Genomic DNA, 14,785 nt, shown 5'->3' with positions numbered 1-14,785 from the left:
TTGCGTATAGAGGTTGATAAGAAATGGGTTTGGAAAATCAGTAGAGACCAAACAACAGAGGATACCATAGACTGAGTTAAGGGATTGTTTCTCCCTTGAAGTATGATGGAAGAAACTATTTTAATATATTTTAATTGAATTTATTGGGAACACTTTGGTTTCAGGTGTACAATTCCATAGTACATCCTCTGCATATTGTGTTTTCACCACCTCAAGTCCTTTCATCACCACTTACCCATTGATCTCCCCTTTATTCTCTTCGACCTCCCCCCACCCTGCTTTCCCTCTGGTAATCATTTTGTTGTCTGTGTCTAAAAGTTTTGGGGGGGTTTTGTTTGTTCGTTTTGCTTAATCCCTTCGCCTTTTCAACCATCCCTGCAACCCACCTTCCTCTGACAGCTCTCAGTCTGTTTTCTGTCTAATAGTCTGTTTCTGTTTTGTTAATTTTGTTCATTAGATTCCACGTATAAGTGAGATCATGTGGTACTTGTCTTTCTCTGTCTGGCTTGCTTCACTTCGTATAATATTTCTTTGCTTTTTAACAGAAGACAAGAAACTAATCACTAGACATGAATTCAAATTTCTAAGGCAGTCAGTCAAGTAAATGAATAAGACAAAATAACAGCAACAAAGGGGAGGGACAGGGACTGTGGCAAGCTTGACAGCGGGTGACTGATACAAAAGGGACAGCTTCTGTCACAGCACAGTCCAGCAGATGCAATGCAGCTAGAGCTTTCTCAGGAGAAGCTGGAAATTTTAAAGTTTAAAAATAGCTCTATTAAGGTATAACTGACAAAGCATAAAATCTGCATATTTAAAGTGTACAAGTTTACATTTTGATTTATGTATACCTCCATGAAGTCATCACCACAGACAAGATGATGAGCATACCCACCCCCTCAAAAAGCTTCTCATGCCCTGAAGCCATCACTTAACTCCCCCCCACCCCCACCCCCGCCCCCTTCCCGGAAGCCAAGGCAGTCACTGACCTGCTTTCCCATGCTATCGGGAATTTTTCATTTTCTAGAATTCTATACAAATAGGCAATTCAGTATGCACTCTTTTGTGTGGTTCCACTCAGCAGTTATTTTGAGATCCATCCATAGGGTTTAGGAGCAGTTATTTTTTTTTATTACTAGGCAGCATTTTGTTATATCAAAATATCACAGTTTATACATTCATCTTATGGTGGCTATTTGGGCCATCTCTCTTGAATAAATACCTAAGAGAAGGATAGCTGGACATATAATAGGAATATGTTTAATTTTTAAGACACTTTCTCAGCTGTTTCACCATTTTACATTTCCACTACCACTATATGGGGATTCTAGATCATAAAAATCTGTCCAACACTTAATAAGACCAGTTTTAAATTTTAGTCATTCTAATATGTGTGTAGCAGTATCTTACAGTGATTTTATATTGCATTACTCTAATGGCTAATGACTTTAAGCATCTTTTCATGTGCTATCCTTTATCTTTTTTAGTTAAATGCTGTTCAAATATTATACCAATTTTTGGTTTTGCATTTGTATAAATGTTATAGTTTCATGTTTTACATTTAGGTCTATGATACATTTTGATGTAATTTGTGAATATAGTATAAGTTATAGACTCAATCTCATCACTTTGTTTATGGACATTAAAAAGTACCATCTTTTTTCTCTGCTAAATCGCTTTTGTACATTTAATGAAATTCATCTCTCTATATATGTGTGTATCTATTTCTGAATTACCTATTCTCTTCCATTGATGTATTTATCCATCTGTATGCCAATACCACAAGGTCTTGATTACTACAGTTTTACTTTATGTCTCAAAATCAGGTAGTGTTATTCCTCCAACTTTTTCAAAGTTGTTTTAGCTATTTTAGAACCTTTGAATTATTTTCATATGAATTTTATAATAGACTTAGCATTTTTCACACACTTGCATTCAAAAAAGCCTGATATAATTCTGATTGCCCGATATCCCTGGCTAAGATTTTCAGCATGATGCTAAATGGAAGTGATAAGACCAGACATCCTGGCCTTTTCCCAACCTTAGAGGGGAAACATTCTTGATTAACTATGATATTAGCTGTAGGTTTATTGTAGATGCCATCTATCCAGTTAAGACAGCCATCTTCTATTCCCAATACGCCAAGAGTTTTGTTCAGAAATGGATTTTATATTTTATCTGAAGCTTTTACTACATCTATTGAAAAGATCATATGATTCTGAATGCCATTTTAAAACTTTACTCTGAAGATATTGCTCCAGTGTCTTTATTGAATTATTTTCTTGTTTTGATAAAAAAATCTGTGGTGCTCATTTTTGTTCCTCTGTACATGTCTTTATTTTTTCCTCTACTTGGTTTCTTAAAAATTAAATTTATTGGGGTAACATTAGTTCATAAAATCATATGTTTAAAGTGTATAATTCTATGATATGTCATCTGTATATTTTATTGTGTGTCCACCCTCCAAAGTCAAATCTTCTTCCATCACCATATATTTGACCCTCTTTGCCCTTTACCACCCTCAGTTGATGACTTTGTTTTCTTTATTCATTTGCACAACTTAATTATGGAGTGCCATGGTATAGTTTTCTTTATGTTTTTGTGCTTAAGGTTTGTTGAGCTACTTGAAAATGTAGGTCTGCTGTTTTCTTCAAATTTGAAAAACTTTTGGCCATTATTTCTTTAAATATTCTTTCTGCCCTTACCTTTTGGTGATTCCACATGTATTAGACCTCTTAAGGTTGCCCCACAACCCAAATGGTTTCTCTCTCTCTCTCTCTCTCTCTCTCTCCCTCTCCTTCCTTCTCTCTTTCTCTGTACTTCACGTTGGATTATTTTTTATTGCTATGTGTTTAAATTTAGTAACTTTTTATTTTATAATATCTAATCTGTTAATTCAAGCCGCTGTATTTTTTACCTCATATATTTTATTTTCTATCTAGGGAAATTCAAATTGGATTTTTGCATTTTCCATGTCTCCACATAGCATTCTTCTTTTTATTAAGACTATTTATTGAGAGGAATTAAATTCCCAGATAAATTGGGGGGAAGGTACAGTTATTTCCAATACACCTACCCCCACATCGCATAGCCTTCCCCCACCAGAGTGGTGCATTTGTTACAACTGATGCACCTACATCATTATCACTCAAAGTCCATAGTTTACATTTTTGCTCACTCTTGGTGTACATTCTATGTGTTTGAACAAATATATAATTACATGTATTCATCATTATGGTATTTTAACTGCCTTAAAAGTCCTCTGTGCTTGACCTATTAATCCCTTCTCCCTCCCATGGTAACCACTGATTGTTTCACTATCCCCATATTTTTGCCTTTTCCAGGTCATATGCAGTTAACCCTTAAGCAGCTGGGGGGTTAGGAGCACTGAACCTGCACAATTGAAAATCTGAATATAACTATTGATTCTACAATCAGCCCTTTGCATCAGCAAATTCAATCAACTAAGGATCCAAAACAGTATTTTGGATCCACAGTTAGGAATCTGCAATTGGGAGACCACAGTTAGGAATAAAAAAATGCTGGCTTTGATCCATGATGGGTTCAATTAGCAGATGTGAAATCCACTGATAAGAAGAGCCAATCGTATTTATTGGAAAAATATCGGCATACTAGAGGCCTGGTGCGTGAAATTTATGCCCTGGGGGGGTGTCCCTCAGCCCAGCCTACGCCCTCTTCAATCTGGGACCCCTTGGAGGCAGTCAGACATCCCTTTCACTATCTGTGACTGCTGGCTCCCAACTGCCTGCCTGCCTGCCTGCCTGATTGTCCCTAACTGCTTCTGCCTGCCAACCTGATCGCCCCCTAACCACTCCCCTGCCAGCCTGATTGACGCCTAACTGCTCCCCTGCCAGCCTGATCACCCACAACTGCCCTCCCCTGCTGGCCTGATTGCCCACAGCTGCCTTCCCCTGCTGGCCATCTTGTGGCTGTGGGCGCTGCCATTTTTGAGGGCAGGGCATTCAATTAGTATATTACCTCCATATTGGCTGTGGGCACCGTCATCTTTGAGGGCGGGGTAGTCAATTAGCCTTTTCCCTGCTTATTGGCTGTGGGTGCTGCCATCTTTGTGATGGTGTGAGGGTCAGTTAGCATATTCCCTCTTTATTAGATCGAATAAGTGAATCCTTGCATTTCAAACCTATGTTGTCACTAAGGTCAACTGCAGTTGGACTCAGACAGCCTTTTCAGATTGGCGTCTTTCACTCAGTAATATGCATTTAAGCTTCCTCCTTGTCTTTGTGTGGCTTGATATCTGATTTCTTTTTATCACTAAACTAGAGTCCTGGTGAACAAATACATGCATGGGTGGGTGGGGTCCCTCAGACTGGCCGGCAATCGGGGCTGATTGGGGCCATCGCACCCAGTCCTGATCCTGATCAGGGCCGTTCAGGGCAACAGGCCGGGGGCAGGGGGAAACTGCAGGAGGTTGGCTGTGGGAGCACACTGGCCACCAGGGGGAGCTCCTGCATTAAATGCCTGCCCCCTGGTGGTCAGTGCATGCCATAGCGACTGGTTGTTTTGCCATTGGGTCAATTTGCATATTAACTTTTTATTATATAGGCTAATATTCCATTGTGTAGATTATTTGTCCATTCTCTTACTGAAGGGTATCTTGGTTGCTTCCAGGTTTTGGCATTTATAAATAAAGCTTCTATAAGCAGCCACATGCAGGTTTTTGTGAGGACATGTTTTCAACTCCTTTGCATAAATACCAAGAAACATGATTGTTGGATCTTATGAATAGAGTATGTTTTGTTTTATAGAAGCTGCCAAATTGTCCTCCAGAATAGCTGTATCACTTTGCTTTGTCATAAGCAGTGAATAAGAATTTCTGTTGCTTCATATCTTCTCTAACATTAGGTGTTGACAGTTCTGGATTTTGCATTCTAATAGCTGTGTAGTGGTAGCTCATTGTTTTAATTTACATTTTGCTGATGACATATGTTGTGGAGCATCTTTTCATATGCTATTTGCTATCTGTATATCTTCTTTGGTGAAGTGTCTTTTAAAAATTTTGGCCCATTTTTAATCAGGTTGTTTCTCATTGTTGAGTTTTACGAGTTCTTTAAATGTTTTGGATAAGAATCATTTATTACATGTGCCTTTTGAAACTGTTTACTCCCCATCTGTGGCTTATCTTCTCATTCCCTTGACATTTTCTTTCTCTACTTAATTCTTTGAATGCATACAAGACTTTTTTTCCCCCTCCATTAACCTCTTCCAGCCCATTCCCATCTCCTGGCATACCCTCACCACCCCGTTGTCTGTCTCTATAGGTTATGCATACATGCATACGTTCATTGGTTTATCTCTTCCCACCCACCCTCCTCTGCCTTCTCTATGAGGTTCAACATGCAAAACTTTTAATAACTGCTTTATTGTCTTGGACTGCCAATTCTAGTGTCTCTATCCATTCTTGGTCAGTTTTAATTGATATATTTTTTTCTTCTCGTTATGTGTCATATTCTTATGCTACTTTATATGCCTGGTAATTTTATATTGAATGACAGACATTGCAAATATTGCCTTGATGGTGGCTGGGTATTTTTGGCATCCTATACATATTCTTGAGCTTTGTTCTGGGACTACATAGAAATAGTTTGATTCTTTAAAACTTGCTTTTGAACTTTGTTAAGTGGGAATGAAATAGTGCTTTTAAAAAAAGGAAAATTTTTCCTCAGTCCTGAACCAAGACTCCTCTGAGTCTACTAACTCATGAATGACAAGATTTTCTAGTTTGCCGAGTAGAAACAAGCACTATGTCTAGCCTTTGGGAATGCTGAGCACTGTTATATGCAATTCATTGCCATGGCTCTTAACCTGGCCTTGGATAGTTTCACCACATACATATACTTATCATTCCTCAGATGATTGTTTAAGATGAACCCTCTGGCCTGGCTGGTGTGGCTCAGTTGGTTGAATATCATCCCATGCACCAAGAGGTTCAATTCTCGGTCAGCACACTTGCCCAAATTTGGGCTCTGTTTCCATCTCTCTCCCCTTTCCTTTCTTCTCTCTCTAAAATAAATAAAAACATATTAAAACTTAAAACAAAAGATGAAGTTTCTGCAGCTTGTTAGAGTTTTTCTTCTCTTAGCTCTCTTCTGTTTGATAGTATTCCCTGTGACCTCTGGTGTCTTTGTCTTCTCAGATTTTCAGCTCTGTCTTTTTAACTCAGAGAGTTCAGTGGGTTCCATCTGGGTTCCCTCTCCTCACAGTGCCTAGAAATTCTCTCGACAGTAAGCTGAAGTAATGAATAGAAAGGCTCACCTTATTAGTTTTTATCTCCTTGTTATTACCGTCCTTCATTGACAGATCCCCAGTATATTTAAAGCCATTGTTTGATATATTTGGTTCACTTCTTGATTTTTCATATGGGAGAAATCTCTAGTCCCTATTATTACATCTTGACTACAATAGAAAATATTGAAATCTGAATTTAATTGATAAGCAAAACAAAACAGTATGAGAACCAACATGTATATGAAAACAACATACAACTTTTAGAGATAGTTGATACATAGATTGAAGGTTGAAACTGTGAAATAAAACATCCACCCAAAAAAATACAGTAGTACAAATATCTATTCTATTTTTTTTAATCCTGCAAAGGGTTCTTGACAAATCAGCTGAATAAGTGCATGTGAGGCAAGACCAAGATAACTACTACCAAAAAAAATTAGATATGACAGTACCCAGTGCTCATTTCAGGGCAAGAATAGTGTTTGTTCCCACTAGACAGGCTATATTCTATATTCTAATTGGCAGTTTTCCTTTTGCTAGAAAGCATCATCTACACTGTCAATGACAATGTACCTATTTTTAAACAGAATTACTTTCAAAGAAAAAGAATTCTAATTTAAAACTATTGCACTCTTTCATCCAGTCCCCTCCCCCATCCCCCTTTCCTCTGACAGTTGTCAGTCTGTTCCATGTATATATGCCTCTGGTTCTATTTTGGTCATTAATTTTATTCATTAGTTTCCATATATAAGTTAGATTATAGGTATTTAGCTCTCTCTGTCTGGCTTATTTCTCTTAGCCAAATATCATATATATATAGCATGGACACAAACAATAGTGTAGTGATGGCCGGGGAGAGAGGGGTGAAGGCATACAATATAATAAATTACATGAAAAATGGGTGGAGGTGGGTAAAGGAGGGGGTTGGGGAACATCTGTAATATTGTCAACAATAAGTAAAATAAATAAATAAATAAATAAATAACTAAATAAATAAATAAATCAACTGCACTACTGTGAATGTTATATATATATATGATTTACATAATTTTCACAGTATTTTTTCACTTTATTGACAAAATATTATCTTTAAAGGAAGTTGCACTCACAATTATCTTCTATTTGTTTTTAGAATTTTAACATGAATGCCTAAATTTTCAACAGTAATTCTCTTTGTTGCTAGTTTTCTGAACTACAAGATTCCATTTTTAGTACTGAGGTTTTATATCACTGTGGTTCCAGTAATACTATCTTGAGTTTTCATTTTACAATGAAAATGGCATGACAGTTGCAAACCCATCTTCCATTATAAAGGGTTTTCTTTTGCAGGAGGAAATAAATTCATAGTGAATTTATGTGCAGATTTATAAAAATGCATACATATCCCAGATGAACTCATCCATGCCTCCCATTACCTTGACAGTTCTGTCCTGTGAACTGGAGTGGAAAAGTGTGTCCCAACATTCTGAAAATAGAGTGTTTTATTACTAATATGGCTTTAATTTGCATTTTGGGCAGTTTACTTTAGCTCTTCTAATATGAAAAATTGAGATAATAATACAAGATTGTTGTGTTTGTTGAGATAATATCTATAGATCTCATGGCACTGGGTAAGCATTAAACGTAGTAGTTGTATTATTATCATTATTGGGCATCAGTAGCACAATCCCATCCTTTATGCTGAGATTCTATACTTTAATACAAATCTGGCAGTATTGCTTTCATTTCAAAAAAGTTCCAACCTGAATAGTGAGACCGAGAGAAGACCAGTGAACAAATGCTGTTAAAAGACAATGCTGCTAATATAAGATTTAGATAACAGTGTAGGCAAAGGGTCTGAGAGATTGTTTTATCCAACTCCCTCATTTTAATGATGAAGAAATAGAAACTCAGGGATAGACAGCAACTGCCTGTTGTGAAGCCACAAATAAGATACAGGTAGAAATAAAGAAGTGTATTTTTTTTCCTGCATCCAAACTCTTCCCTTGGAAAAAGTGCCTTTGATTTGAACAAGGCAGGTAATCACCAAGCTGGTAATGAAAATGAAGTAATTTCTTAATTTTTTATGTTTGAAAGCTTAATTATCTCCCCACCCCCCACAATTGCACTTTGATGCTCTCAAGAGTTAATGCTAAGTAATTTCTATTTTAATTTGATCTCACTCACCAATAGTTAAAAAAAAAAGTAGCTTGAAATTTTAATCTTCACAAACTATGAATGTTGTGTGATTCTAAAATGGGGTACTCTGGAGAGCATTTGCAGAGAATGGAGGCGTGACGAATTAAGCCTTTGCAGAAATATGGGTTAAGAGGCATTGTAAACTCATGTAATTTTTAATATATCACTAGGATTAATTGAGATAATGTATATGAAAGTGCTTAGTATTACACAAATCTAAGGTGTTTGTTATCCTGCTCTTTGGTCCTAGTAAGTTATATATTTGATCATTCCATAATTAATTTGACATTTGATTTTATTTTCCTGTGTGCGGTTAATGAAATATTTTATGCTTATCATATATCATTCATTGCCTCAGGAGGAAAGGAAGTAAGTTTCTCCCAGTGGGTTCTACAGAGAAAATGGCAGTGTAATCTGCCCGTTTCAATAAGAAATGTTGTGTTAGGAGACTTACGATTTATGTATATATTGATTGATAGTATGTTTTGTAAGGAACTCGATAGTTGATCCTTGGCGCTTTATTTTTGCTAATTTCTGAAATAAAAACAAAAGTTCATGCTGACTTTTACCTAGAGGGGATGTAGGTCATAACTGCAATAGCAGACATGTGTCGATTACTCTTTTTAAATTGGTATTACGCATTGAAGTAAAGAATGATTTTAAAAACAGAAAGTCTAGTTAACACAGCGCCTATGGGAGGAGTGCAAGCATGCCCTTATTTATTTAGACATGTACATTCTACTTATGTAACTGACTAGACAGCCAGCTCCACTTGCTTAGTGGGGTATCAGTTCAATTCCACCCACATTTTCTGAGTGTCCATTATATGCAAAGGACTGTACTAGGTCCATAGAAAGTACTGACTTGAAGAGCGACTTCATGTTATACCAAAGAGCTACCTGGCCTGCAAGTTTATAAACCCAAGTTCCAGATTGTTCAGGATCTAACATGTTTCTTTTTTTAAAAATATATTTTATTGATTTTTTACAGAGAGGAAGGGAAAGGGATAGAGAGTTAAAAACATCAATGAGAGAGAAACATCAATCAGCTGCCTCCTGCACACTCCCTACTGGGGATGTGCCCGCAACCAAGGTACATGCCCTTGACTGGAATCGAACCTGGTACCCGTCAGTCCTCAGGCCGACGCTCTATCCACTGAGCCAAACCGGTTAGGGCCCAACATGTTTCTTGATTCAGGAAACCCCTTAAGTTACATGAATCTCATTTTTACAGTGGACAATGTGCAAAAAGAATACTGTCCATTATGACTCAGTGGCGGCATTGTTAAGAGGCAGTGTGCATGGAAGCTCTTTTAACACATAACCTCCAGAAATTCATAACGCCGCTGTGTAGAGGGCTGTAATTCCCCAGCCCTTTGGAGCGTATGGTAGCTGCGTTCATTTCACAGCTACCCAGATGTAGTGGCATGGAGAGTGCCTCAGGCCCATGGCTCGCCACCATGCCATGTGCTGCTGGGCCCAAAGCTGAGTATAAAGTAAGCCTAAACTAAGCTTCCTAGGAGATAGCTTATTTAAATATTACAATTTAACTCAAATATCTTCATTGCACTGCAGATTAATATTTTAAAATGACAGCCTGAATGTAATCAAGGGTTTGATTTATCGCCTGTCTCTCCAGCACAGGCTTTTCCTGGGCTACGTGGGAAGGGAGCATTTCCTCAGTTGTCTGAGCATTGGAAAGTCATTTGTCAAGAAGTTCCCACAATTGTCTAAAGCAAGACGGAGTTTAGTCACAGCTTATGGGATTAGAAATTTGTTAACTGATTCTTGTCTATGTTGTAAATATGCCAGGTACTAGGGAGCTATCATAACCATTACTGCTTTTCACTTAGTAAATTGGATTGAGTCATTACTGATCCATATAGGAGTGCCAGATATCATTTACTTCATTATTGCTTCATACCAAAACCTAAAGGCTTTGTAATAAGGAGAGGGAGGCGGGTGTGAAAAGAGACCTGGACTGAATTCAATAAAGTATGAACTTAGGGTTACCAAAGAGAATTGACTCACAATCAACAAACCATACAATTTTAGATCAGAACAAATGCTTTGAAACAGCACGGTGAGAATCAATTGGCCAAGATGTAAGGGACACGTAATTCACAGTTTCATACAAAGGACCAAATAGAATTCAAATAAAATCCCCCAAATGGTTAGGGAGCAAACTCTTAGGGCAATGAGGACTACCCTGTAGGAGTCCTTACTGAGAAGAAAGAGAAGGCCTGCATTTAAAATGGTCCATGGAAAAGAACCATAATGGTCCATAGCATGGAGCACATTTCACTGAGTGGACACAGAAAACCCCTATAGGAATCCAGGAATATCCAAACAGCAAGGACTCCAAAGGGCAGCAATTATTATGCCCTTTTATTTATCTTTTTATTTTTCTCTGACTGTTTGTTCACATGCATTTCTTATTCTCTGTCTCTGCCTTTCCATTGTATGTCTTTTCTTTCTCCCTCTGTTTCTGTCTGTCCGTCTCTCTCTTATCTGTCACTCTGCCCCTCTTTCTTCCTTCCCCCTCTCCCTCTTCTTGCCTTTTCCCTCTGTACTCTTGTGTGATCCTAATCACTACTCAATAGCTTTCATATCATGAGCTTCTGTGTGATTCATAGTAGCCTAGGCCCTGTGGCCATGTGTCTTTCAAGTCTAGTATTCACAGTTTGCTGCCAGGAAGTGTCTTTGCATTTTTTGCCAAATAGTCCAATTCATCGTAACAGGACAAACCATACAATTTCTGTGTTATGGGTCAGGCTGTGATTGTGGTGGTTACACAGGTAAATACATATGGCAAGACCTATCAAATTATGCATTTAAATATGTACAGTTTATTGTATGTCAGTTATATCTCAATAAACTTAAATTAACCTTTGATTAAATATTATCACTCTGTTAATAGAGTCAGTACTCCAATAACTATATATACTCTACAAATTTAAGGTGATATAGAACAGCTGCTTCTGGGATTATAATGATGATGACAACCACACAATGATGGTGTCAGTGACCCCCATCACCGCTGCCCCTTGTGTTGTGGCAGTTTGTAGTTTACAGTGTTTGCCTACATATCTGGTATCATTTAAATCCTAGAAGAAACTCAGCACCATAGGCATTTGTATCCTCACATTTACAGCCGAGGAAAATGAGTCTCAGACTTTCCTGAAATTATAAGTAGTAGAGCCCCCGCCTCTGCCTTTCCCCCTAGGCACTAGACTCTCACTAGAGGCTTCTGGAGGCGCTATTTTGCACATAAAAATCTACACTTATCACAGCTTATTCATTGACTTTTATGTAGGAAGCCATTACTCAAAATTAAAAGAATGTGCTATCTTAGGCACATGTGCATTGACCATTCCATTAGTTATCCAACATTTCAGATATTTTAAAAAATACATGTTTTCCTTAATGATTTTGATCTCCCTCAGGGTGAGAACCTCCTAAAATAATGTTGGGTACAAAGTAAACCTAAAAGTCTAATCAATTTTTTTCAAATGACTTTTTTTTTTTTACCAATGAAACTATCTTTTATAAACATTCACTGTTATTTTTTCTTTTCATTTTGTACTATTGCTTCACCCTTATTTCTCCCTTCTTAATGTTCCTTTCATTGTACTTGAAAAAGGTTCTTTTTAATTCTCAGAGGAATTCCAAGGGTATATCTTTCTTCTCTGTGTGTGCTCCTTGAGTATTATTTGGTGAACTCAGATATTCAATTTTGAATTAGCATCTCTAGTATAATGAAATTTTTTCTGCCTAATGAAATTTTGACTTAGATTTCACGATTTGTTTGTTATTTTCTTTCAGTTATATTTCTACCTAATACACTTGGGTGCTGCTTTGGATTAGAATTGGACTTGAAGGGACAATAAAAGGAACAACATGTATTTTGGCTTAGTTGCAAAGCACTGAAATATGCAGTAGGAAGCAACCTCTTGAGCTATTATTATGACTAGATCTTGCCATCCTCTCATTCTGTCCTCACAGAACTAAGGGGAAAGTTAGGAAAACACGGGATGGAAAACTAGCACTAACTAGGAGGAATTTAGCATGTCTTCCCACCTCAGGGTGATCTCCAGGGCTCTTTCCTACATGAGAGGTTTGTTAGTTTATGAAACTTTACTGTTGACAGAGAATTAAGTATGTATACACGTTGGGAAAATTCCATCCAAAAAGGGGACACTGTTTTTTTGTTTGTTTGTTTTTGTTTGTTTTGTTTTTGTTTGTGTTTTATCACTGCTAATGTAAGGGCCACATTTAAAGTGTTTTAAAGCAACCTTAATTAAATATTTAGTTTTCAGTCAATGGTTATTTATACTTTTCTTTGTTCCAAGGGAGGCATTGAAACAACCAATCCGGTTTTATTTTTCAGTTGTGTGAAAAATACAACTGATTGGAATGAAAAATAAAAGATTCAAACCCAAACTATTTTGTAATGCAGTAGTGAAGTTGTGGCAATAATGAGAAGTTGGGGAGAATTAAGTTGCTGATATATTTGCACACTGGAGTTCTCAGAGGTCGGGGCCTACCCTAGAGTGAGGTACCTTTTAAGTACAGGTAGAAGCCAATTGGCCATTAGAATCAGTCCCCTTAGGAGATTGTTTGTGGGAAGGGGATCAGTGCAGCATGGAACTTAAGAGTACCGCTTATGTGAATGCCATGTACTCAACTGGCCAACTTTCTGACTATCTATGGCCACTGGCCCTGACCTAAGACCTCTGACTATTTTGCCTAGCTTTTACTGTGCCTTTTTCTCGATGCTGACACACTACTCTCTTTTCATCCCTTATTTAAAATTATACCCTCTTACAGTCATGTCTTCTATTATAATAAAAATCTTAGCTTTTCATCCTCTGGAGTGTAGTGTTTTTTGTACTTTTTAAAACACATTTTTCAGTGATCAAATTAGGTTACACTATTTTTGTTACACAAACTTTTAGAAGTTGGAAAACATTGCAATACATGTTTGGCTATAGTTTTCATCTAAATTTTTGAATAAATATTTATAATGATGTAGATTCAACCTTAGTTTTCAAGACACTTGAGTTTGCATTTTAACAATAAAGAGGGACCAAATGCCCAAATGCCACAGGGGCTGTCAGGTAGGTGGTTTGTTGTGTTTGTGCAGCAGCTTGGTATTTTTTCCCTTTTAAATTCCATCTCTTTGCATTTTTATAACATCCAGCGAAAGAGTTCAGAGAGGACTGAAGTATAACCAATGTTCCATTTGTGAATTCTTAAGCACAGTTGCTCCATTCCTAATAATTGGTTGAAGCTTGATTTAAGTGGAAACATTCATTGAAATGTAGGATTTCCTCACAATTCTTCTCTTCTTTAGCAATTCCGTGGTGATTTGTGCAGTTTCCATAAGCCTATGCTGTGTTGCTGATATTTGGAATGCTAGATAAGTAGTATTTTCCTCTATGATTGCTGCTTCTGATTCAAGCATGGTGTTCAGATGAAGTTGGTCAGACAACTGATGCAACTGCCACTTGCTGCTGGCATTTCCATCATTGCTTTAAAGTTTCTTGGGAGAATAGCAGCTCTTCTAGCAAAGAGTGGAGGGGAGAATCTAAGAGAAAGGCAATCTAGGTGGCTATAGAAATGAATGCTGACAATTCTGTTTTCTTGTCAGGGATACATTCTGGCTATTTAGTTTAACCCTTTTCTCTGTCATGAAACAGGCAGAAGTTCTTTAAAGATCTCTTCTATATGTAGGAAGGAGGCGAGAGTGCTTTTCATGCATTTTTTTCCTTTTTCAAATGGACTGGTATGGTAAAGTGGAAAGTATTGCACAAATAACATATACACATATTTTGTTTAATGTATATATAAGATATATACTCCTTAAAAATCAATCTATACTAATAATAGAGGAATATGCAAATTGTCTGAGACACCATCTCAGTAACAACCAGCAGGCTGCATGGGTGACAAGGCCAGCGGGGGGGTTAGTGAGGGACGACCAAATGACTGAACAGAGGCTGCGTAGGACGACCAGGCCAGCAGTGGCGGGGGGCAGTTGGGGCAACCAGGCCAGAGGGGAGGCAGTAAGGGGCAGCCAGGCCAGCAAGGGGGGGCAGTTAGGGGTTACTAGGCTGGCAGAGGGGGGCTGTTGGGGGTGACCAGGCCTGTGGGGGGGGGCAGTTGGGGGCAGCCAGGTCTGCAGGGGAGGCAGTTAGGGGCGTTCAGGCTGGCAGGCAGAGGCAGTTAGGGGTGATCAGGCTGGCAGGGGGGCTGTTAGGGGGGATCAGGCGGCAGGCAGGTGAGCAGTTAAGAGCAAGCAGTCCTGAATTGTGAGGGGGATCGACTGCCGGGGATTG

At 38.0% G+C, this 14,785-nt stretch overlaps 1 protein-coding gene across 1 annotated transcript in view; it reads left to right on the top strand.

Annotated features, from left to right (window-relative positions):
* UNC13C (unc-13 homolog C) overlaps positions 1–14,785 on the top strand; it is a 523,285-nt gene that overhangs the window by 245,802 nt on the left and 262,698 nt on the right. The window lies entirely within an intron of this gene.

The sequence above is a fragment of the Myotis daubentonii genome, chromosome 1 (assembly GCF_963259705.1).
Source record: "Myotis daubentonii chromosome 1, mMyoDau2.1, whole genome shotgun sequence".
Lineage (NCBI taxonomy): Eukaryota > Metazoa > Chordata > Mammalia > Chiroptera > Vespertilionidae > Myotis > Myotis daubentonii.
Note: the sequence above shows the minus strand (reverse complement) of the source record. Positions and strands in the feature narration are given on the sequence as shown.